At 40.1% G+C, this 26881-nt stretch overlaps 1 protein-coding gene across 1 annotated transcript in view; it reads left to right on the top strand.

Annotated features, from left to right (window-relative positions):
• LOC139705818 (uncharacterized) overlaps nt 1-26881 on the top strand; it is a 49560-nt gene that overhangs the window by 6905 nt on the left and 15774 nt on the right.

The following is a 26881-nucleotide window of genomic DNA, read 5'->3' as shown; positions in this document are numbered from 1 at the left end:
GGCATATGAAAACGCTAACACTTACTGCCAAAATGCTATTAAGTCCTCCCGGGCCAAAAGTATAGATGACATGATTCGAGCATGCAAAGATATACATGGGCCTCATATTACTGGTCAGGTTTTTGGCTGCTGCCCTTAAGACTGGAATACAAAAATCTGACAACAGGGGAACCTGCTCTAAGGGGTGTTTTAAGTGTGGGAAAGAGGGACATATAAGGAGAAACTGCCCGGAAAGGAGCGAGGATGCTGGCAGAGGGATGCCTGGAATTTGTCCTAGATGTCATAAAGGAAATCATTGGAGCAGTGAGTGCAGGTCAAAATTTGACATCCAGGGTAACCCAATACCGTCGGGAAACGGGAGAAGGGGAAGGGATGCCTGTTTGATTTCCACCGGCATTTCCATTTACCCATAGGTGTCAAAATGAAGTGAAACCTTAAAATACAAAGTGTGATAGTGAACCATTGAATTGAGAAGAACATGCCATGGTAGCATACAAAGGCTAGATAAAAGATGACTCCTGCCCAGTATCAAAGAAATTTGAACAAAACTAACTCTCACCCTAACATTACCTCTAATCATAGCCCTAGACATAACCCTAAACCTAATATTAACCCTAACCTGATTAGAGAACCATTGATCCTAGACTTCCCGCACTTGGGGAGCCTTATGGAGCAAGCTAAGTGATGAATTCTATCCAACATCAAACAAAACTGACCAAATAATTATAGGAGGTATTTCAATACATGAATATTTTCCTGTTTTCTCTTAAAGGGCTCTCAGATTAAGTTGTTTTTGCATGCTTAAGCATAGGCATACTTTTACAAGGAACATACCAGAGTCCCTAGAGAGAACTGATGGAGTGTGTGAAGTTTCAATAAGCTAGCACAAACCCTGTTTGATTTTTCAACTCCATTAAGTTTCCCATATAGGTCAAAATGAAGTGTAATCTTAAAATACAAAATGTTTCTGACAGCGAACCTGTGAAAGGAGAAGGCCTGAATCTAGGGAACAGAGTAAATCTAGCTAAAAGATAAATCCTGACAAGTATCAAAGAATTTTGAATAAAACTAACTCTAACCCTAACACTAGCTCTAACCCTAGCTCTTCCCCTAACCCTAACATTTTTATAAACCTTTGACCGTAGAATTTCCAAACTTGGGCAGCCTAGTGGGGAAAGCTAAGGGATGAATGCTGTGCAGTATCAAAGAAATCTGTCCAAAAAGTTGATGGATTATATCAGTACATGCATAATTCCCAGTTTCCTAAAGGACTCTTGGATAAAGTTGTTTTTACATGCTTCAGCTTAGGCCTACTGTCACAAGAACAAACCAGAGTTTGCTCACAGAGAATTGATGGAGTGTGAAGTTTCAAACAGATATCACCAATGCTGTTTGATTTTAAACTCCATTTCCATTTACCTGCATAGGACAAAATGAACTAAAAATTTAAAATACAAACTGTTCATTACAGTAAACCCTTGAACCTACGAGGCCCAAACAGGTGGAGTATAGTAAGAAAATAATGAATCCTGCCCAGTATCAAATAATTTTTATTAAAAAAGTACCTCAAATCCTAATACTAGCTTTAACACTAGCCCTAACACTATCCTTAACATAAACCCTAACCTGATTGAAAAACTGATGATCCTAGAAATCCCAATCTTGGGAAGCCTAGTGGGCTAAGCTATCAGATGAATCCTATGCAGTATCAAAGAAATATGACCAAATAATTGAGGTGGTATTTCAGTTCATGCATATTTCTCTGTTTTCTGCTAAAGGGCTCTCAGATAAAGTTGTTTGGCCATCTTCATCATAGGGCTACCTTCATGAAGATCCAGAGAGTTCCCACAGAGAAATGATTCAGTGTTTGAAGTTTAAAGCAGCTAGCACCAACTCAGTTTGATTTCAACCTCCATTTTCACTTACCTATATAGGTCAATATGAAGTAAAACCTTAAAATACAGAGTGTCCCTGTTAGCAAACAATTGAAATGAGAAGGCCCAAACCTGAGGAACATATTAAGGCTAGGTAAATGATGACTCCTTCCAAGTACCAAAGTAATTTGTACAAAACTTACTCTCACCCTAACACTACATCTAAACCTAGCCCTAACTCTAAATCTAACAAAACCCCAACCTGATTAGAGAACCATTGATCCTAGAAGTCCCGGACTTGGAGAGCTTTGTGGGGAAAGTTAATTAATGAATCCTACTCAGTATCAAACAAATCTGACAAAATAATTATGGGAGGAATTTCAGTGCATGCATATTCCCTGCTTTCTCCTAAAGGGCTCTCGGATAAAGTTGTCTTTGCATGCTTCAGCTTAGGCCTACACTCACAAGGAATATACCAGAGTGTCCCCCACTAAGAATTGAGGGTGTGTGTGCAGTTTCAAGCAGCTAATATAAACTCTGTTTGATTTCCAGGTCCATTTACATTTACTCGTATAGGTCAAAATGAAGTCAAATGAAAACATTAACTGTTTCAGACACAAAACAGTTGAACCAAAAGGCCTAAATCTGGGAAACAGAGTAAGGTTATTTAAAGATGAATCCTGGATTGTATCAAAGAAATTTGAATAAAGTAACTCTAACTCTAATTCTCCTCAAAACTGAGCCCTAATCCTAACCCTAAACATTAACATAGCCCATCCCTAACCCTAAATTTAACCCGAAATTTAACTGTAATCATTGGCCAAAGCCTTGATCTAACTGTATCCATTACCGTAACCCTAACCCTAAACCTAATGCTAAACGTATCCCTAGCCCTATTATTTACCCTAGACCTGCTCTAACCCTAACCCTCTCCCTAGCCCTAAATCTAGCTCCAACCATAACACTTACGCTAAACCTAACCCTAACCCTTTCCCTAAAAGTAACACTTTAATTTGACCTTGCATAAACATAATCCTAAAAATATCAGTAACTATAAACCTAGACCTGACATTGTTCCTAGCCCTAATAATTGTTACCCTAAACCTAACACAAAAACTAGCCCTAATGCTAGCCTTAAATCTAGCTTTAATCCTAAACCTAACAATAACCCTAGCCCTAACCCTAAAGCTAATCATAAAACTAGCCCTAACCCTAATCATAGCACTAAAACAAAACCGAGCAACAGGCCTACACTAACCTTAACTTAAACCAAACCCTAGCACTACACCTAGATCTAACCCTAGCCCTAATTCAAGTCCTAATCATAATGTTAAAATTAACCTTTTATATGATTTATATCCTAACACTCATCTCGTTTAAAACACCACCATGAACCTAAACCTACCGTAATCCTATCCCTAGACTTAACCCTAAACCTAGACCTAACCCTAGCTCAAAACCTAACCTTTATGCTAAACATAACTCTATACCTAACCCTAAACCTAGTTCTAACACTAACTCTAACACTAACTCAAGGCATATTCCTAACCATAACTCTAGTTCTAACCCTATCAATTACCCTAACCATAACCCTTACTCTAATGCTAACCCTAAGCCTAACCCTAGCCCTATCTCTAACTCTAACCATATAAATTACCCTAAACCAAACCTGAACCTTTAAACAAACCCTAACTATACCCTAACCCTAACACTAATGCTAATTTGAGCTGTAAACCTAAATCCTTACCTAAGCCAAATCCTAATCCTAATAATTCCCTGAGCTCTAAACCTGACCCTTACCCTATACCTAACACTTACACTAGATGTAGCCATAAGCATAACTCTAAGAATATCTTTAACCATACCCTAACCTGATATTAGCCCTGAATCTAAAATGAACACTATCCCTCATCCTAGTCCTAAACCTAGCATTAATCATAACCCTAACTCCTACGCTAGCCCTAACCCTAACTCTAACCCTCACCCTACATCTAAACCTAGCTATAACCCCATTCATTATCCTAAACTTAAACCTAACCTATTCCTATCACTAGGCCTTAACTAAACCCTAACGCTAGCCCTAATCCTAGCCCTAATTTAACCCTATCAGAAACCCTAAATCTAATTTTAGCCCTATCACTAATTCTAACTCTCACACTAGTCCTAACCCTAATGTTAATCCTAAAAGTAGCCCTAACCCATGCCCTAGCCCTAAAATGAAACTGAAAGATAGCCCTAACCCGAAACCTTAACCTAAACCAAACCATTAACCTAACCCTAGCCCTAATTTGAGTTTTAAACTGAACACTAAAACTAACCCTGACCCTAACTCTGACCATAACACTAACCCTAGCTCTAAACATAACCCTAATCCTAAACCTAAACCTTAGACTAGACATAGCACTAACTTTAACTGCAAATTTAGCCCTAAACATAACCCTGGTACTTACATTAGCCATAACCCTAACTCTAGCATTAACTTAACACAAAACCTATCCCTAATCCGAGCCTAACCCAAGTTTTAACCCTAATCCTAACCCTAAACTAGCTCTAATCAAAAACATAACCCTAGCCCTAACCTTAGCTCTAACCCTATGCATTGCCATAAACAGGACCCTACCTCTAATGCTAAACCTAGTCCTAAACCTAACCCTATCGCTAATCCTAACCCATTCCATTACCCTAACCAAAACCTAGACTCTAAACCTCACCCTATCATTAACATAACACTAACACTAATGCTAATTTGAGCCCTAACTTTAAAACTTAACCTATCTCAAATCCTAAACGAGACCCTGACTGTAAAAATACTTCTAGCTCTAAACCTGACTTTAACCCTAAAAGTAACCCTTACACTACATGTAGCCATAAACCTAACACTAAAACTATCTTTAACCATAACCCAAGACCTGATATTAGCCCTAGCCCTAATCCTAGCCTTAAACCTAAATCAAACCCTAGCCCACATCCTAGCCCTAAACCTAGCCCTAATCATAACTCTAACCCTAACCATAGCCCTAACCTAATTCTAACCCTCACCCTCCCACTAAACCTAGTTATAACACCATCCCTTACACTAAACTTAATCCTAACCCTAACCCTAACACTAGACCTAAGATGAACACTAACCCTAGTCCTAATCCTAGCCCTAATTTAACCCTATCCCTGATTCTAACACTAACCATAGCCCTAAGACAAACTCTACCACTCACACTAGCCCTATCCCTATTTCTAACCATATCCTTTAACTTAACCCTAACCCTAGCCCTAAACATAGCCATAAATCTAGGCATAACACTTGCCAAATCCTTATTTCTAGACCTAACCCTAGATCTAACTCTAACTCTAACTCTAACACTAACAGTAACCCTAGCTCTAAACACCACCCCAAACCTAAACCTAAACCTAAAACTATACCTAGCCCTAACATTAACCCTAAAACTAGCCTGAATCATAACAAGTTCTTTCATTAGCTGTAGCCCTAACCTATTGCAAAACCTAGCCCTAATCCAAGGTCTACCCTAGCTTTAACCCTAAAGCTAATCCAAATCCTAACCATAGCCCTAAGCCTAAGCCTAACCCTAAGCCTAGACATAATCCTTTGCATAAACCTAGCACTAACCCTAGCTCTAACCTATCCATTACTCTAAAGATAACCCTAAACCTTATGCTAACCCTAGGCCAATCCCTAATCATATACCTAAACTTAACCCTATAAATTACTCTACACTTAACCTGAACCCTAAACCTAAAACTATCATTACACTATCCTTAACAATAATGCGAATTCGAACCCTAAACCTAAACCTTAACCTAACAAAAACCCTAAACCTGACCCTAACCCTAATAATACCCTAGCTCTAAACTTGACCCTAACCATAAACCTAACCTTTAAATTGGACCTAGCTATAAACCTAACCCTAAATTATCCCTAACTGTAACCCTAGACCTGACTTTTTCACTAGCTCTAATCCAAATCCTACACCTAACACAAACCTTAGCCCATATGCTAGACATAAACTTCAACTTAATCATAAACATAACACTTACCCTAATTATAACCCTCATGCTAGCCATAAAACTAGCTGTAATCCCAAACCTTACCCTAAACAAAACCATAACCCTAAACCTAATATTAACCCTAGCCCTTACCCTAGGCCTAACCCTAACACTAACCCTTGCCCTAAGACTAACTCTAACTCTCGCCCTAGCCCTATAGTGAGTTCTAAACCAATCCCTTACCATCACCCTAAACCTAGCCCTAAACTTAGCCCTAACCCTAACCCTATCCTTCACCCTAGCTCAAACCCTAGATCTAAACCTAACTCTAAATCTAACCCTAAACCTAAGCGTAAACCTCACAATAACACTAGCCCTAACCCTAGAACTAATCCTAAAACAAGCCCTAACCCTACCCCTAGCCCTAATACAAAACTGAGCCATAGCATTAATCCTAACCCTTAATCTAAACCAAACCCTAACCTTACACCTATCCCTACACCTATCTCTAATTCCAGTCTTAAATCTAACCTAAAAGGTTATATGGACACTGACTCTGAACCTAACACTAAATCTAGCTCTAAATATTTTCACGGCCATAAACCTAACACTAACACTAGACCTAGCCCTAACCCTAACCCTATAACTAGTGCCATTCATAACCCTACTTCATACATTACCCGGAGCCTTAACCTTAGCCCTTACCTAACCCAAAATCTAGGCTTAATCCTAGTCCTAAATCTAGCTTTAACCCTAAATTTAAACCTAACCCTAACCTAAACAAAATCCCTAATCCTATACATATTCCTAGCCCTAATCTTAGCTCTAACCCTATCCATTACCCTAAAGATAACCCTAACCATTATGCTAAACAATAGGCCTAACCTTAACCCTATCCATTACACTAAACCACATCTAAACCCTAAACCTAACTCTGCCATTAACTCTCACCCTAAACCTAATACTAATTCAAGCCCTAAACCTCTAAAATAAACAAAACCCTAAATCCTAAATTTTAACCTGACCCTAATAATAACCCTAGCACTAAAAATAACCCTTACCCTAAACCTAACCCTTACACTGGACCAATCCATAAACCTAACACTAAATCTATCCCTAACTGTAACCCTAGACCTGGCATTAGCCCTAGCCCTAATACTAGCCCTAACCCTAACACAAACACTAGCCTTCATTCTAGCCCTAAGACTAGCCTTAATCATAACCATAACCCTAACCCTAGCCCTAACCCTAATACTAACCCTCACGCTACCCCAAAACTTACTTATAACCTACTCCCTTAACCTGCATATAACCCTAACACTAACCCTAACCTGAGGTCTCAACCTAACACTAAACCTAGCCCTAATTTACCCTATCCCTAAACATAACCCTAGCCCTAGCCCTACGACTAACTCTAACTCTCACACTAGCCTATCACTAGTTCTAACCCTATAGCTTACCATAACCCTAACCCTAAACCTATCCCTAAACCTAGTCCTAACCCTTGCCCTATCCTCAGTCCTAGCCCTAACCATAGATCAAATCCTGACTCTAAATCTAACCATAACCCAAAGCCTAAGCCTAACCATTATAAATACATTTATATTTAGATTCTATGTCTACAGATGTTGGCTTCAATTATTATTTAGAATATAGTCATTAGATTCATAAAAGACATACTATTTCTGGTGGTGTATAGAGAACTGATGGTCAGGGGTAGGATGCTATGTTAAGGCGGAAAGGAGTGAGGGTATGAGATTAATCTATCTTAGTAAATTGGAGGAGAACTGTAATGAATAGACAGGGGTAATTTATGGAAGAATGTATACATTCAAATTCCTTATCAGTATTCATAAAATTATCCTATGTATAAATAGTAAAATTTGGAGGTTGAAAGTGGGATAAAGGGATTAAGAAAAAAGAAGAAAAAAAAAAAACAAGAAAGAAAGAGAGGGAGAATTAAAATAATATAAAATAAAGCCTGGGGGGGTGAGGTGGGCCTATGCAATTCCCCTATATTAAAAAATTCTGATGATTCAGTTCTTAAAGTCCATTTTCATGCAAAGTTCTTGGTTTCACGTATGTTGAGATTGTGAGGGCCAGAGGGGGAAGGGTAGAGGAGAATAGAGGAGAAGAGCGAGAATAGAAAAGTCTCTCAGAACTCTGTTTTCTTCCAGTAGGTGGAGTTGTGTATTCCTAGCTTGAGTCTCTGTGCTAAGGGTGGTGGAGGTAGCCAGTTTGAGAGGGCTTGAGCTTCTACCTGGAGCCTCCCTACTCTTAGTCTCTGAGTTGGAAACCAGGTACCTGTACAGTTGCTGTTCTGTATTGATAGCTACGCCCCCCCCCCAAAAAAAAAAAAATCTCGTGAGAAAAATCTTGAGTTTTCACAGCTGGAGGTAGGGGAGTTGAAAACCGGCTACCTGAGCAGCCTCAGAACTGAGCTGGTAGCCATGGTGGTCACTGATAGATGGTGAGTAAGGTTTTCCAAGATGCATCCCATCTGTTACCTGTGTAGGGTGTTCGGTGAGGTGTGTGGTTCTGGGGTGACTTTTGGCCATGTCCAGATCTTGGCCTGGTGACCCACAAGCAAAGCTTCTGTGTTCTGTGCTACCTGTCCTCTGTGCAGAGAGCGCCTGCACAGCCGAGACTTCTGTCTGAGCTGAGAGCGAACCTGCAGCCCAGAGCTCACACAAGGCTGAGATTTCCATCTGAGCTGAGAGAACATATGCAGCCAAGACCTTTGAGTTCCCACTGAGCCGAGAGCAAGCACACAGCCGAGCCTTCCATCTGCACAGAGAGCTCCAGTGTGGCCCTAGTTTTCTTCAAATTTCTATGATATTGGGAAAGGCAAGTGTGAGGGTTAGGGCTAGGGCTAAAGTTAGGATTAGGCTTACAGCTAGTTTTAGTGCTACATTTGGGGCTAGGTTTTGGGAGGAGGTTTATGGTTAGTGTTAGGACTATGGGTGATGTAAGAACTAGGATTATGGTTATGGCTAGTTTTAAGGTTAGGGTTATGGATAGGTCTAGTGTTAGGGAAGGTTTGGGCTAGGATAAGGTTTAGAGCTAGGGTTTGTGTTAGGGTAAGGGTCGGTGTGCAGGTTAGCATTGGATTTTCGGTTAGGAGCACAATTTTACTAGGGTTAGTTCTAGGGGTATTGTTGGTCATTGTGTTAGACTAATGGCTATTGTTAGTGCTGGAGCTAGGTTTTTGTTTATGGCTATGGATAGAGTTATGGCTATATTTAGGATTAAGTTTAGGTCTAGTGTTAATGTTACAATTAGTTTTAGCTATAGGTTTACCCATAGGGCTGGTGTTAGTGTTTGGTTTAGGGTTACAGTCAGGCTTAGACCTAGGGTTAGTGTTAGGGTCAGAATAAGGGTCAGGTATAGGCTTAGGGTTTGGCTTAGGGTTAGAGATAGAATGAGGCCTAGGGTTAGGACTAGTAATAGAGTTAGGGTTTGGGGTAGACCTAAGGATCAGGGTTAGGACTAGGATAGCATTAGGATGAGGGATGGCTTAGGGTATGAGATAGGGTTAGAGCTAGGGTTAGGGGGTTAGGGTTAGTGTTAGCGTTAGGGTTAAAGCTAGGTTTAGGGTTCAGAATAAGGCTAGGTTTTGTGTTAGGGTTAGGGCTATTGCTAATGTAAGACCTGGCATTACGATTAGGGCTAGTTTTAGGATTAGGGTTAGAGCTAGGTCTAGTGTCCGGGTTAGGTTTAGGGTTAGGTTAATGTTTAGAGCTAAGGTTTGTTTTACGATCAGAGTCAGGGTCATTCTTAGTTGTACAGTTAAGTTTAGGACTCAAATTAGGGCTAGGTTAATGGCTAGGCATAGTGTTAGGGTTTTGTTTAGGTTAAGGTTTAGGATTAGAGCTGTAGCTCAGTTTTGCTTGAATGCTATGTCAATGGTGAGGAATAGTTTTCAAATTAGCATTAGGATTAGGGCTAGTGTTAGGGTGAGGTTTAGGTTTTAGGTTAGGGTTAGATTTAGAGTGAGGGTTAGATCTTCGTTTAGTGCTAGGGCTAATTTTTGGGCTAGGGTTAGGGCTAGGCTTTGGGTCATGGTAAGGGATAATGTTAGAACTAAGGCTAGGCCTAGGGCAAGAATTAGAGTTAGTCTTAGGGCTAGGGATATGATTAGATTTAGGGTTAGGGATAAATTAGGTCTAGGATTAGAGCTAGGTTTAGTATTAGGGCTAGGCCTTGGTTTAGGGCTAGGGTTAGAATTCGGGTTAGGGTATGGTATAATATTATAGGTAGGTTAAGGGCTAGGGTGAGGGTTCACTTAGAGTTAGACCTAGTGATAGGGTTAGGGTTCGGATCAAGGCTAGGTATAGGGCAAGGATTAGGGCTTTTTTTTTTTTTTTTTTTTTTTTTTTTTAGCATAAGGGTAATATTAGGCCTAGGGGTAATGTTAAGTCTAGGGTTATGGTTAGGGATAGTTTTAGGGTTAGATTTAGGGTTTGTTTAGGTTAAGGTTTAAGGTTAGGGCTCAAATTAGGTTAGATTATGTTTAGGGTTATGATAATGGATATGGTTAGATTTAGGGTTCAGGTTAGGTTTATGGTAATGAATACGGTTAGGGTTATGGATAGAGTTAGGGTTATCCTAGGATTAATGTTAGGGTTAGGGTTAAGGTAATAGATAGGATTAGAGCTAGAGTTAGGGCTAGGGTTATGGTTAGGATTAAGGCTAGGGTTAGGATTAGGTTTAGAATAAAGTTAGGGTTAAAGCTAGTGTTAGGGTTAGGGTTAGGGTTAGGGCTAGGTTTTAGATTAGGTTAGGGTTAGGGTAGGGCTATGGCTAATATAAGAACTAGGGTTACGTTTAGGGCTAGTTTTAGGGTTAGGGTTAGGGCTAGGTCTAGTGTTAGGGTTAGGTTATGATTAGAGTGATGATTTGAAATAGGGTTAATGTTAGGGTCAGAGTCAAGGTCAGTGTTAGTTTTAGGGTTAGGGATAACACTAGAAATAAGGCTAGAGTTATGGGTAGGTGTAAGGTTAGGTTTTGTGTTAGGGTTAGGGCAAGAATTAGGGCTAGGTCTAATGTCAGGTCTGAGGTTACAGTTAGGTTATTGTTAGGGTTAGGGCTAGGGCTCAGTTTTGTTTTAGAGCTACAGCTAGGTTCAGAACTAATTTTAGGATTAGTGATAGTGTTAGGGCTAGTGGTAGGGTGAGGTTCAGGCTTAATGTTAGGGTTATATTTAGAGTTATGGTTAGATTTAGGGTTAGGACTTGGGCTAGGTTTAGGGGTTAGGTTAGGGATAGTGTTAGGGTTATGGTAACAGATAAAGTTAGTACTAGAAATAGGTCTAGGGCAAGAGTTAGAGTCAGTCTAAGGGGTTGGGTTAGAGTTAGGGTTACGATTAGCCCTCAATTAGGGCTAGGATTAGAGCTAGGGTTAGTGTTAGTGTTAGGGTTAGGGTTAGCATTAGTGTTAGTTTTGGATTAGAGTTAGGGTTAGTGTTAGGGGAAGGGATGTGGTTATACCTAGGTTCAGAACTAGGGCGAGGGTTGAAATTAGGGATTGGGCTAGGGTTAGGGTTCAGGTTAGGATTAAGACTAGGTTTAGGTCTCGGATGAGGGCTTGGGTTTGTGTTATGTTTAGGGTGAAAATTAGGTCTATGGCTAATGTCAGTTTGGGTTACTCTTAGGGTCAATGTTAAGGTTAGGTTTATGGCTAGGTCTATTGTAAGGGTTAGGTTTCGGGAAAGGGTCCGGTTTAAAGCTAGGTGTATTGTTAGCGTAAGTGTCTTGTTTAGGGTTTGGTTTAGGTTATGGTTTAGGTTTAGGCTTGATTTAGCATTAGGGTTAGGGATTGGGTTAGAGTAATTAATAGGTTAGTTTTAGTGTTCAGGTTAGTTTTAGGAAATGGATAGATTTAGTGTTAGAGATAGGTTTAGAGTTAGGCCTAAGGTTAGCATTTGGATTTTATTGTTGGTTGTTCAAAACATTACATAGTTCTTGACATATATTCCACACGTTTTATTCAGGTGCATTATGAACTCCCATTTTTACCCCTTATACAGATTGCAGAATCACATCGGTTACACATCCACTGTTTTACATTTTGCCATACTAGTGTCTATAGTATTCTGCTGCAATAGACACTAGAGAGAAGATGGGAGGGTAGGGGAGGGGAGGGGGGATAGTAGAGGATAGGAAAGGCAGCAGAATAGGGTTAGCATTTGGATTAGGCTTATGCTTAGTGCAATGGACAGGTTTAGGGCTAGGGTTATGGTTAGGATTAGGGCTAGGGTTAGGGTTAGAGTTAAGCCTAGGGTTAGTGTTAGGGTTAGGTTTAGGGTAAGTGTTAGGGTTTGAGCTATGGTTAGGACTAGGGCAATGGTTAGGTTTAGTGTGACATCTAGGTTTAGGGTTAGTATTAAGTTTAGAGATAGGTTTAGCTTTAGGGTTAGGGTTATGTTTAGCATAATGGATAGAGTTAGAACTAGGGTTTGGCCTTGGTTATAGTTAGGATTAGGACTAGGCTTAGAGTTAGGTCTAGATTTATATTTGGGCATGGTTAGTGTTTGAGCTAGGGTTAGGATTAAGGTTTTTGAGTTAGGGTTAGGTTTAGGTCTAGGTCTAGGGTTAGGTTTAGGGTTACACTTAGAGCTAGGCTTTGTGTGAGGTTTGGGGCTAACATTAGGGCTTTATGTAATGTAAGACCTAGAGTTAGGGTTATGGCTAGTTCTATTGTTAGGGTTATGGATAGATTTTGGGTTAGCATAATTTTTAAAGGTAGGATTTGTTTTACAGAAAGGGACACTTTTTGGGTTAGGGTTATGGTCAGAATGAGGACTAGGTTTAAGTCTATAAGTATAGGTAGTCTTTGGGTTAGGTTAAGGGTTATTGTGAGGGCTAAGGCTAGGTTTTTGTTTAGGTCTAGAGCTAGAATTATGTCTAGATTTAGGATTAGGTTTTTGCCTAGATCGAGTGTTAGGGTTAGTTTTAGGTATAGGGTTACCCATAGGGCTAGTGTTAGGGTTCAGTTTAATCCTAGGGTTAGAGTTAGGGTCAGATTAAGGGTCAGGATTAGGGTTAGGATTTGGCTTAATGTTAGAGTTAGAATTAGTGCTAGGGTTAGTACTAGTAATAGTGTTATGGCTTGGGGTAGGCTAAGGATTTGGGTTAGGAGTAGGGTAGCATTAGGGTGAAGGTTTCCCTTAGGGTAAGGAATAGGTTTAGAGCTAGGTTTAGGTCTAGGTCTAGGTTTTGTTTAGGGTTAGGTTTAAAGCTAGGTTTAGGTCTCAGATTAGAGCTTGCTTTTCTGTTAGCACAGGGCTATGGCTAATGTAAGAACTGGTGTTACAATTAGAGCTAGTTTTAGGGTTAGAGGTAGGGCTAGGTCTAGTGTTCGGGTTAAGTTTAGTGTTAGTGTGATGTTTAGAGCTAGGGTTATTTTTAGGGTCTGAGTCAGGGTCAGAGTAAGTTCTAGAGTTAGGTTTAGGACTCAAATTATGGCTGTGGTTAAGGCTAGATATAATCTTAGGGTTTTAGTTTAGGTTAAGAATTAGCATTAAGCCTATGACACGGTTTTGTTTGAGTGCTAGGTCTAGGGTTAGGGCTAGTTTTCCAATTAGCATTAGGGTTAGGGCTAGTGTTAGGGTGAGGTTTAGACTAAGCATTAGGATATGATTGAGGTTAGAGTTAGGTCTAGGTTTAGGGCTAGGGCAAAAGTAGGAATGGGGTTGGGTTAGGTTTAGGTTTAGGGTTTGTGTTATGGTGAGGGATAGATTTAGAACTAGGGTTAATGCTAGGGTGAGAGGTAGGGTTAGGTTTACAGTTAGGGTTAGGTTTAGGACTAAATTTGTGCAAGGATTAGCACTAGGGTTAGTGTTAGGGCTAGGCCTACGTTTAGGGTTAGGGTAAGTGTTAGGATTAGTGTAAGGTATGATGATATAGCTAGGTTTAGGGCAAGGTACAAAATAGGGTTAGGGCTAGGGTTAGTGTTAGGGTTAGTATGAAGGCTAGGTTTAGGGCTGGGATTAGGGCTAGGTTTAGGGCTAGGATTAGGGTTCAGTTTTGTGTTAGGGTTAGGGTTAGAATTAGTGCTAGGCCTAATGTCAGGTCTAGGTTTATGGTTACGTTTAGTCTTAGGGTTCAGTTTATGGCTAGTTCTAGTGTAAGGTTTAGGTTGAGGGTTAGGGTCAGGTATAGAGACAGGGTTATTATTAGGGTCACTGTCATGATTAAGGTTTGAGAAAGGTTAAGGTTTAGGATCAGGGCTTTCATTAGCGTTAGGGTAATTATTAAGGTTAGGGTAATATTTATGCTTAGTTTTAATTTCAGGTTAGGTTTAGGGTAATGGACAAAGTTAGGGTTTGAGATAGGATTAGGGTTATCCTAAAATTAGCATTAGGGTTATGGTTATGGTTAGGGTATGGATAGGGTTAGAGCTAGGGTTAGGGCTAGGATTATGGTTAGGATTAAGACTAGGGTTAGGTTTAGCGTTAGTGCAAGTTTTAGTGTTAGGTTTAGGTTTATGGTAATGGTTAGGGCTCTGGTTAGGTTTAGGATTAAAACAGGTGTAGGTCTCAGATTAGTGCTAGGTTTTGGGTTAGGTTAGGTCTAGGATTAGGGCTACAACTAACGTAAGAACTAGGGTTGTGATTAGGGCTACTTTTAGGGTTAGGGTAGGGGTAGGTGTAGTTTTAGGGTTAGGTATAATTTTAGGATGATCTGAGAGCTATAGTTAGTGTTAGGGTCAGAATTAGGGTCAAGGTTAGGTTTTGGTTTAAGTTAAGGGTTAGAGTTAGGGCTATAGCTCGATGTTTTTTAAGGCTGGGACTAGGTTAGAGCTAGTTTTAGGATTAGAGTTAGTGTTAGGGCTAGATTTAGTGTGAGGTTTAGGTTTAGGGTTGGGGTTAGTTATAGAGTTATGGTTAGTTCTAGGGTTACTGGTAGGGCTAGGTTTAGGGCTAAGGGTAGAGCAAGTGTTGGGGTTATGCTAAGGGATAGGGTTAGAACTAGGAATAGGGCTAGGGCGATAGTTATAGTTAGTATTAGTGCTAGTGTTAGGATTAGGTTTAGGGCTAAATTAGGGCTAGGATCAGGTCTAGGATTAGTGTAAGGGTTAAATCTAGGGTTAGAGTTAGGGTTAGATTTAAGGGAAGGGTTGAGGTTATATCTAGGTTCAGATACAGGGTGAGGGATAAAATTATGGATAGGGCTAGAGTTAGGGTTCGGGTTAGGATCAAGACTAGGTTTAGGGCTAGAATGAGGGCTAGCATTTTTGTTAGGGTTATGGCAAGAATTAGGGCTAGGGATAATATCAGGTCTACAGTTACAGTTAGGGATAGGTTTAGGGTAAGGTTTATGGCCAGGTCTATATTCAGAGTTAGGTTTAGGGTAAGGTTCAGGTTTAGACCTAGGGGTATTATAATGGTCAGGTCAGGTTTTGGGTTTGGATTAGGTTGAGGTTTAGGGTTAGCACTCAAATTAGCATTAGGGTTAGAGTTAGGGTTAGTGTAAGGGATAGGGTTAGGTTTTGTCTTCAGGTTAGGTTTAGGGTTCATATTAGTTTTAGGTTAATGGATAGGGTTAGGGTTAGGCCTAGGGTTAGCATTAGGTTTATGGTTATTTTTTTGGGTAATTGATCGATTTAGAGCTATGGTTAGGGCTAGGATTATGTTTAGGATTAAGGCTAGAGTTAGGGTTAGGGTTATGGTTAAGGCTAGGGTTTGGGTTAGGGTTAAGATTAGGATATGGGTTAGGGTTTAAGCTAGGGTTAGTGCTAAGGCTAGAGTTAGGTTTAGGTCTAGGTCAAGGGTTAGGGTTAGTATTAGGGTTAGGGCTAGGGTTAGGGTTAGTATTAGGCTTAGTGTTTTCCTACCGGTAGGTTAAGGGTAAGGCTCATGGATTTAGTAAGTGTTAGGGCTAGGTTGAGGGTCCAGGTTAGAATCAGAGCTAGGGATAAAGGTTGATATAAGGTTATTAGAGCCAGGTTAGCATTAGGTTTAGGGTTATGGTTAGGGTAATGGATAGAGTCAGAACTAGGGTTTGGGCTATGGTTGCGGTTAGGATTAGGGCTAGGATTAGGGTTAGGGTTTGGGCTAGGGTTTGTTTACCATAAGGATTAGGGTTTGAGATAGAGTTAGAGCAAAGGCTAAGTTTTGGGTTAGGTTCAGCATTAGGTCTAGGGATAAGATTATGATAGGTTTAGGTTTAGGGTTAGGGTTAGCTCTATGTTTATCATTAGGGTTAGGATAAGGGTTAGGATTATGGATATGGTTATATGTAAGTTTAAGTTTAGGTTTATGGTTAGATTTAGTTTTAGGGTTAAGGTTAAGGTATGGGTAGGTTTAGGTTTCTATTACAGGATAGGGTTTAAGCTAGAGTTAGGGCTATGACAAGTGTTAGGTTTAGTGTTAGGTCTAGGGTTATTTTTCTGGTTAGGGTTTGGGTTAGGGTTAGTGTTATGGCTAGGGTTATCAATAGGGTTAGGGTTAGGGTTAGGGTAATGTTTATGTTCAGAGCTAGTTTTAGGGATAGGGTTAAGTTTAGGGTTAGGGATAGGGTTAGTGTTAGAGTTAGGGATAAGTCTAAGTTTATATTTACAGCAAGAGTTAGGCATTGAGTAAATTTAGGACTAAGGCTACAGTTAGGGTTAGGATTCAGGCTAGGGTTAGGGTGAGTGTTACACATAGGGCTAGGTTGGGGCCTAGGATTCACTCTAGGTTTTGTATTAGGTTAAGATGTAGGGTTAGGGCTATGGTAATGTAAGAGCTAGGATTATGATTAGGGTTACTTGGAGTTTTAGGGTTATGGCTAGGTCTAGTGTTAGGTTTAGATTTTCAGTTAGGGTCAGGTTTAGAGTTAGCTTAGTGTTAAATGCAGGGTCCATGTTCAGGTTAATGTTAGGGTTAAGGGTAAAGCCAGAATTAGGACTAAGTTTATGTTTAGGGGTAGGGTTAGACTTTGCATTAGGTTAAGGCTTATTTTTAGGGCTAGAATTAGGTTTTTGTTTAGGTCTAGGGCTAGAGTTAAGGCTACATTTAGGATTAGGTTTAGGTCTAGGACTTGTGGTAGAGTCAGGTTTAGTATAAGTTTACTGGTAAGGCTAGTGTTAAGGTTTGGTCTAGGGTTAGAATCAGATTTATACCTAGGGTTAGTGTTATGGTCAGAATAAGGGTTAGGGTTAGCGTTAGGGTTTGGGAGAGGTTAGAGCTCGAATGAGGGCTAGGTTTTGGACTACTAATAGGGTTAGGGTTTGGATTAGCCTAAGGATTAGGGATAGGTCTAGGGTTACCATTAGGGTTAGGGTTTTGCTTAGGTTTAGGGATAGAGTTAGAGCTAGTGTTAGGGGTAGGGTTAGGATTAGGGTTAGTGTTAAAGCTAGGTTTATGGCTCAGATTATGGCTAGATTTGTGTTAGCATTAGGGTTAGGGTTAGGGCAATGAATAATGTAAGAATCAGGATTACAATTTAGTTAGATTTAGGGTTAGTGTTTACAATTAGTGTTTATGGTTAGGTTTAAGGTTAGGATGAATTTAGAACTAGGGTTATTGTTAGGTAGGAGTCAGGGACAGGGTTAGTTTTAGGATTAGGACTCAAATTAGGGCTAGGATTACTGTTAGGTTTTGGTTTAAGGTAAGAGTGGTGTTTAAGAGCTAGGGTGAGTGTTAGGGTATAAGTTAGGGTCAGGGTAAGTTTTAATATTAGGGTTAGGACTCGAGTTAGGGCTAGGATTTGTTCTAGGTGTAATTTATGGTTTGTTGTAAGTTAAGGTTTAGGGTTATATCTATTGCTCGGTTTTGTTTGAGTTCCATGGTTAGGGTTAGCACTAGTTTTATGATGAGTATTCGGATTAGGTCAACTGTTAGTGTTAGGCTTAGGCTTATGGTTACAGTTATATTTAGAGTTAGGCTTAGATCAAAGGTTAGGCTAGGTCTAAGGATAGGGCAAGATTTAGGGCTAAGGTTAGGGCTAGGTTTAGAGTTATAGTAAGGGATAGGGTTAGAACAAGGAATAGGGCTAGTGTGAGAGTTAGAGTTTGTCTTAGGGCTAGGATTAGGGTTAGGATTTGGATAAGGGTTAAGTTAAAGCCAGGATTAGGGCTAGAGTTAGTGTTCAGTTTAGGCCTAGTGATAGAGTTATGGTTAGGTTTATGTTTAGGATAAGGGATGACGTTATAGCTAGGTTTAGAGGTAGGGTGAGGGGTAGAGTAGGCATAGGGATAGGTGTAGAGTTAGGGTTATGATTAAGGCTAGGATTAGGGCTAGGGCTAATATCAGGTCTAGGGTTATGGTTAAAAATAATTTTAGGGTTAAGTTTAGGTCTACATCTAATGTAAGGGTTAGGCATCGGGTAAGGTTAATGTTTAGAGCTAGGGGAAATTTTAAGGTTAGGGTCAAGGTTAAGGTTTTGTTGAAGTTAGGATTTAGGTTTAGGGCTCGAATTAGCATTAGGGTTAGAGGTAGGGTAATGATAGGTTTTAGTTTAGGGCTCAGGTTAGGTTTAGGGTAATTGATAGGGTTAGCATTAGCAATAGGGTTAGGATTAGGCTTAGGGTTAGCATTAGGGTAAGATTTATGGTTATGGTAGTGGGTCAAATTAGAGCTTAGGTTAGAACTAGGGTTAATGTTAGGAATAGATCTTGAGTTATGGTTAGGATTAGGTTTAGAACTAGGGTTAGGTTTAGGGTTATGGTTAGTGTAATCGTTCGGTTTTGAGCTAGAATTATGGCTAGGGAGAGGGTTAGTTTTAGGGTTAGGTCTAGGATAGGACTATGGTAGAGTTAGTGTTAGGGTTAGGGCTAGGGTTATCATTAAGGTTAGGTTTAGGGTTAGGGTAATGGATAGGGTTAGATATAGGGTTAGGGTTAGGGTTAGATTATGGTTTAGGGTTAGGATTAGGGCTATGTTTATGTTTTAGGTTTATGGTTAGATTAGGTCTATGTTTATGTTTAGGTTTACAGTTAGGTTTAGTGTTTGAGTTAGGGTTAGGGCTATGCTGTTAAATTTAGGATTGTGTCTAGGGTCCAATTTTCCGCTGGTTTATCCTATTACTAGACCTAGTCCGAACCCTAATCCTATAACTAGCCCAAATCGTAACCCTAGTCCATACATTGGCTGTAACTTTAAACCTAGCTCTAACTCTAACCTAAACCTAGCTCTAAACTGAGAGCTAACCTTAGCTTTAATTCTTACACTAATTCTAACACTAGCCCTAACCCTAACCCTAAACATAGCCCTAACCCTAGCTCTAACCCTATCACTTACCCTAAGTTAACCCTAACCTAATGCTAACACTAGTCTTAACCTTAATCCTTAATTTAACTCAAACCCTAAACCTATTAGTAGTCCTAACCTTAGCCCTCATTCTAACTCTAACCATAACCCAAACCTGACACTTATTCTGACCCTAACAGTAACCATAGGTCTAAACCTGACCTAACCTTAAAGTGAATCTTAACACTAGCACTAGAAATAAACCTATACATGAACCTAACCCTAACACTAGCCCTAACCCTAATCTTCACCCTACTACAAATCCTATCCCTTACCCTAAGCCAAACCTTAAACTTAATGCTCACCCTAGTCCTAACCCCGAATCCTTAGCTTAACACAAATCCTAACTTTATTACTAGTCCTAATCCTAGCCATCATTCTAGTTATAACCATTACCATAACACTAACCCTAGCCCTGATCCTAACCATAAACCAAACTCTCACATTAGCCCTACCCGTAAACCTATACCTAAACCTAACGCTAACACTAGCCCTAGACATAAACTTAATCATAAATCTAGCCATCTCTCACCCAGCGACTGAAACAAAAACCTAGCCCTGGCCCTAATGATAACCCTTAACCTAACCCAGACACTAACCCTACATCTAGACCTAGCCAATCCTAATTTAAGCTCTATCCCTAACCCTATTCCTAATCCAAATACTGACCCAGACACTAACACCAATTAGCTTTAAAACTGATCCTAACCAAACAGAAACCTAACACTAGACATAGCCATAACTCTAACCATAACCCTAGTTCTTATATACCCATAGCCCTAACCCTAGCTCTAAACCTAACACAAAATCTAGCCCTAATCCCTGGCCTAAACCTAGCCCTAAGCATAACCCTAACACTAATCATATCCCTCACGCAAATCCTAACCCTCCACTTAGACCTAAACCTAGCTAAATCCCTAACCCTAACTCTAAACATAACCCTAGCCCTATCCCTAAACCTAACGCTAACCCTAGCCCTAATCATAATGTTAATACTAACCCTAATGCTATCTCTATAATTATCCATTACAATAAACCTAACCCTAATCCTAATGATAACCCTAGCTCTAACTCTAACTGTAAACCTAATCCTAGACCTAACCCTAAACCTAACCCTCACCATAGCCCTAACCGTAGATCAAATCTTAAACTATACTCTAACTAACCCTAGCCCAAACCCTAACACTAACCAAAAACCTAAAACTAATCCTAACCCTAACTTGACATCTATTCCTATCCATTAACCTAACTCTAAAGGTAACCTTAGCCCTAACCCTAATTCTAACCCTAATCTTAACTGTAAATCTAACCCTAGACATAACACTAAACCTAACTTTCACCCTAGCACTAACCCTAGTTCAAAACCTAATCTATATCCTAAACCTAACCCAAACACTAACCCTCGCCCTAGCCCTTACCCTAACCCTAACTCTAGCCCTAATCCTAACCAAAACGCTAGCCCACACCCTAGCTCTAATGCTATCCATTGCCCTAACAATAACCATAACACAAATGCTAACCCTAGGCCTAAGCCTAACCATATAACTAACCCTAACCATACCCATTATCCTAATCTTAACATGAATCCTAAATTTAAACCTATCCATTACCCTAAATCTAACTCTAACCCAACCCTAATTTGAGCCGTACCCTAAAACTTAACCTAACCCATAACTGAAACCTGAAGTTGATCTTAAAAAGACTCCTAATCCTAAACTTGATCCGTACCCTAAAACTAACCCTTATAAAAGACCTAGCCATGAAACTAACCCTATAACTACCCCTAGCCATAACCCTAAACCTCACATTATCCCTATTCCTAAAAATTGCCCTAAACCTAACAAAAACTGTAGCTCTCATCCTAACACCAAATCTATCCTTAATCCTAATCCAATCCTATCCCTATCCCTAAACCTAATTCTAATCATCTCTCTAGCCCTAAACCTAGCTATAACCCCATCTCTTCCCCTAAACCTAACCCTAAACATAGCCCTAAAATTAGGCCTAACCCTAACACTAATCCTAGACCTATTCCTAGGCCTAGTTTAGCCCTAACCCTAATCCTAACCCTAGCCTTAGATTAAATCTAATTCTTGCCTGGCCTTATTTCTAGTTCTAACCCTATCCCTTACCATAACCTTAGCCTTAGCCCTAAAACATAACCAAGCTATAGCACTAACCCTAATCCTTAACTTAAACCAAATCCTAACCCTACATCTAGTCCTAAGCCTACACCTGATTCAAGTCCTATCCCTAACCTAAAACTAACCCTAAACTAACACTAATTGTAGCTCAAAACATCACCCTAAACTTAAACCTAATGCTAAAACTAGACTTAGTCCTAATTGTAACCCTAAAATTAGCCCCAATCATAACCCTAGTTCTTACATTAGCCATATCACTAACACTAGCCCTATCAAAACCCAAAACCTAGCCCTAATCTGAGCCCAAACACTAGCTTTACCCCCATCTCTAACCCTAAATGTAGATCTAACACTTACCCTAAACCTAATCCTAACTTAATTCCTTATGCTAAATCTAAACCTAACCCTAACAAAAACCCTAGACCTAACCCTAGATCTAACCCTATCCATTACTCTAACCTGAACCCTAACCCCAATTCTAACCCTCCGCCTCACCCTAACACATTCCCTAACCCTAAACTATCCATTATCCTAAACATAACCCTAACCCTAAAGCTAACCTAATACTAAACCTAGACGTAACAATAACCCTAAAACCAGCCCCAATTGTAACCCTAGTTCTTACATTAGCCATAGACCTAAAGATAACACCAAACCTAACCCTAATCTGAGCCCTAACACTACCATTAACTCTAACCCTAGCCCTACCCCTAAACCTGACCCAAAGCCTAGCCCTAACCCTAGCCCTAAACCTAGCACTAACCCTGTCCCTTAACCTAAGCCAAACTCTAACCCTAAAGCTACCTAGTTTTAACCTCATCCCTAGCCTAACCCAAAACCTAACTCGATTGCTAGTCCAAACACTAGCTCTCAATCTAGCTCTATCCCTATCCAAAACCCTAAATCTAACCCGGACCCTTATTCTGACCCTAATACTAACCATAGGTCTAAACTTGATCCTAACCCAACCGACCCCTAACATTGGTGCTACCTGTAACCCTATACCTATACCTTACCCTAACACTAGACCAAGATCTACACCTAATCCTTCATCTAGTGATAACTCTAGCCATAGCCCTAAACAAAAACCTAGCCCAAAGCCCTAACAACAACCCTTATCCTAACCCAAACACTAACTCTACCCCTAAACCTAACCCTAGTCCTAATACTGGACCTAATCATAAACCTAACCCTAACCAAAACACTAACCCTTACCCTAACACAAACCCTAGCTCGAAACCTTTTTCTAACAGAAAACCTAACCCTTACCTAGACCTAGCCATATCACTAGTGCTAAAACTAGCCATAACCATAAGCCAAAGCCTACTTATAACTCTATACATTACCCTAACCATAACCATAATCCTAATGCTAACCCTAGCCCTAACCCTAACCCTGACTTTAACCCTAAACCTTGTCCTAGTGAAAATCTTAGCTCAATCCCAAATCCTTAAATATAACCTAATGCTAACACTAACCCTTGGCCTAAACCTAAACCTAACCTTAACCCTAGCCCTAATCCTAACCTTAACCCTAGCCGTAACTCTAGCTCTAACCCTACCCATTACCCTTACCCTAATCCTTACCCTATCCATTACCCTAACCCTAACTCTAACATTAATGCTAATTTGAGCCCTAAACCTAAACCTTATCCTAACCCAAACCCGAAGCCTGACCATGACCCTAATGTCAAGCTCTAAACCTGACCCTTCCCCTAAACGCAACACTTAAAGTAGACCTAGCCATAAACCTAACCCCTAGACTCTCCCTAAATGTAAACCTAGACCTGACATGAGCCATAACCCTAATTATTGCCCTAAAGCTAACACAAAACCTATCCCTAATCCTAGTGTTAAACATAGCCTTAATCGTAACCCAAACCAAAACCCTAGCCCTAACACTAAAGCTAATTGTAAAACTAGCCCTAACCCTAACCATAGCACTAAAACAAAACTGAGCAACAGGCCTAACACTAAACCGTAACCAAACACTAGAACTACACCTAGAACTAACCCTAGCCTTAATCAAGACATAATCCTAACCTTAAAAATAACCCAGAACCGGACTCATATCCTAACACTCACCCTAGCTGTAAACAGCACCCTAAACTTACACCAAACCCTAAGAGTAACCCTAGCCCTAATTCGAGTCCTAACCCTAACTGTAAAACTAACCCCGACCTGACTCATATCCTAACACTATCTCTAGCTATAAATATCAATCTAACTTTAAACCTAAAGTTAACACTGACCTATCCCTAACCTAACCCTAATACTAACCCTAATTGTAACCCTAGTTCTTATATTTGTCATTGCCCTAACCCTAGCCTTAAACCTCACACAAAAACTAGCCCTAATCTGAGCCCTAAACCTAGCTTTAACTCTAACCATATCCCTAACCCTCACCCTAAACCTATGTCTAACCCTATCTCTTACCCTAAGCAAAACCCTAACCTTAATGGTAACCCTTGACCTATTCCTAATTCTTAGGCTAAACAAATATTAACCCTATTAATAGTCCTAACCCTAGATCTAATTCTAGCTCTAACCCTATCCAAAACCCTGAACCTAACCCTGACCCTTATTCTGACCATAACACAAACCAGAGGTCTAAACCTGACCGTAACCCTAAACCAAACCCTAACACTAGCCCTACTGGTAAACATATACCTAAACCTAACCCTACCATTATTCCTAGATCTAAACCTAATTCAAAATCTACTCTTAAGTTTAGCTCTAGACCTAAAAAAAACCTAGCCTTAGCCCTCACAATAACCCTTAAACTAACCCAAACAGTACCTCTACCTCTAGACCTAAGCCTAGTCTAATTCTGGCCATAACCCTAACCCAAACACTGTCCCTTTCTATAACACAAATCCTAGCTCTAAATTTTATGCTAACCCAAAATCTAGCCGTAAGCCTAACAATAAACCTAGCCATAACCCTAACTCTAGGTCTCACATTACATATAGCCCTAATGTTAGCCCCAAACCTCACACAAACCCTAGTTCTAAGCATAACCTGAACCCTAGCCCTAGACCTAACCCTAACCCTAACCCTGTCTTGATGCTAATCCTAGCTAAAACCCTTTCCCTTGCCCAAATATAATCTAGACCTAAACCTATCCCTAACCCTAACCCTAATCCTAGTCTTTATCCTAACCATAACCAAGGCCAAACCCTGGTTCTAACTCTATCCATTACTCTAAACATAATCTAAGCCTAATGCTAAACTTAGCTCTAAACTTAACCCTAACCCTAAACCTAGATTTCACATTAACCCTAACCATTGCCCTAGCCCTAAACATAGCTCAAACCCTAACACTTACCCTAAACCTAACCATAACACTAAACCTAGGCTTAACCCTAACCCTAACCCTAGCCCTAATCCTAACCATAACCCTAGCTTTAAACCTATCCATTAACCTAAACATAAGCCTAATCCAAATGCTAACCCTAGGCCTAACTCTAAACCTATCTTTAACACTAACGCTATCTATTTCCTAAAACTAACCTGAACAATAAACCTAACCATATTAGTTACTCTAACCCAATCCCTAAACCTAATGCTAAATCAAGCCCTAAACCTAAACCATTACCTAAACCAAACCCTAAACAAGACACTTACCCTAACAATACACCTAGCTTTAAACCGGACCCTTTCCCGAAACCTAACCCTTACAATAGAACTAACCACCAACCTAACCTCAACACTATCCCTAAGTGTAACCTGAACTGACATTAGCCATAGACCTAATTCTCGCCCTAAACCTAACACAAACCCAAGCCCTCAGCCTAGCCCTAAACCTAGCCTTCATCCTAACCTGAAACCTAAACCTACCCCAATTCCTAATTTCAACCCTCGCCCTAGTTCTGAACCTAGGTATACCCACATCCCTTCCCCTAACCCTAACCCTAATCCTAATCCAACACTAACACTAATGCTAACCCTAACCCTAACCCTAACACTAACCCTAGCTCTAATCCTAGCCCTAATTTAAGGCTAATCGTAACCCTAACTCTAACCCTAGCCCTAAGACTAACTCTAGGTCTTGCCCTAGACCTATTTCTGGTACTAACTCTATCTGTTACCAAAACCCTAACACTAGCCCTAACCTAACCCCTAAACCAAGCCCAAGTCCTAACCCTAGATCTAAACATAACTCTAAATATAACCCTAAACCTAAGCCTGAACCTCACCCTACCACTAGCCCTAACACTATTGCTAATCCTAAAACTATTTCTAAATCTAGCTATAACTCTAAAACAAAACTGAGCCCTAGCCCTAACCCTAACACTAACCTAACTGTAACCTCAGACCAGACATTAGACCTAGCCCAAATTCTTGCCCTAACCCTAACAGAAAACCTAACCCTACACCTACCGATAACTCTAGCCTTATTTCTAGTGTTATCCCTAACCCTAAAACTAAACTGACATTTACTCTGACCCTAACACTAACCCTATTTCAAATCATCACTCTAATCATAACCTAACCCTAACACTAGACCTAGCCCTAACTCTAACCCTAAAACTAGCCCTAATCGTAACCGTAGTTCTTATATTAGCCATAGCCCTACCTTAACCCTAACATAACCAAAAATCTAGCCCTAACCCTAACCCCAACACCAGCTTTAACCCTAACCTAACTCTAAACCTAATCCTAACCCTAGCCTTAATCCTAACCATAACCCTAGCCCTAACTCTAGCTCTAATCCTCTCAATTACCTTAACCCTAAACCTAACCCTAATACTAATCCTAGGATAACCCTAACTCTATCTATAACCCAAACTCTTCATTACCATAAACCTAACCTTAACCCTAAACCTAACCATATCCATTAACCTAACCCTAAACATAATCCTAACCTAATTTGAGCCCTAACCCTAAACCTTAACCTAAACAAACCATAACCGTTACTCTGACCCTAATAATACCCCTATCTCCAAAAGTGACCCTAACCTTCAACCTAAACCTTACACTATACATTGCCATAAATCTAATCCTGAAACTATCCCTAACCGTAACCCTAGACCTAAGATTGGTCCTAGCCCTAATGTTAGCCCATATGCTAAAAAAAAAAAAAAAAAAAAACAAAACTTAATCATGGCCCAAAAACTAGCCCTTAACAAAAACCTATCATTACCCAAACCCTGACCATAAAGCTAATTAGAGCCCTAACCCTAAACCCTAACCTCAAACAAACTATAACCCTAAACCTAACCATAACTAACTAGACCTATCCATAAAACATTCTAAACCTATCCCCAACTGTAACCTTAGACCTGACATTAGAACTAGTCATAAGCCTAGCTCTAACCCTAACACAAACCCCAGGGCTTATCCAAGCCCTAAACCTAGCCTTAATCCAAACCCTAACCCTAATCTTAGGCCTAACCCTAACACTAATCCTAGCCCTAATCTTAGCCCTAACCCTAGCCCTAAGACTAACTCTAACTCTTATTCTTGCCCCATCCCTAGTTCTAAACCTATAACTTACTGGAACAATAATCCTAGCCCTAACACTAGCCCTTCCTTAGCTCTAGCCCTAACCTAGATCTAACTCTAACTCTAAATCTAACTTTAACCCAAAGCCTAAACCTAAACCTAAAACTAGCCTAACCTTAATGC

The sequence above is a fragment of the Marmota flaviventris genome, chromosome 5 (assembly GCF_047511675.1).
Source record: "Marmota flaviventris isolate mMarFla1 chromosome 5, mMarFla1.hap1, whole genome shotgun sequence".
Taxonomy (NCBI): Eukaryota; Metazoa; Chordata; class Mammalia; order Rodentia; family Sciuridae; genus Marmota; species Marmota flaviventris.
This window is presented reverse-complemented; position numbering and strand designations above follow the sequence as displayed.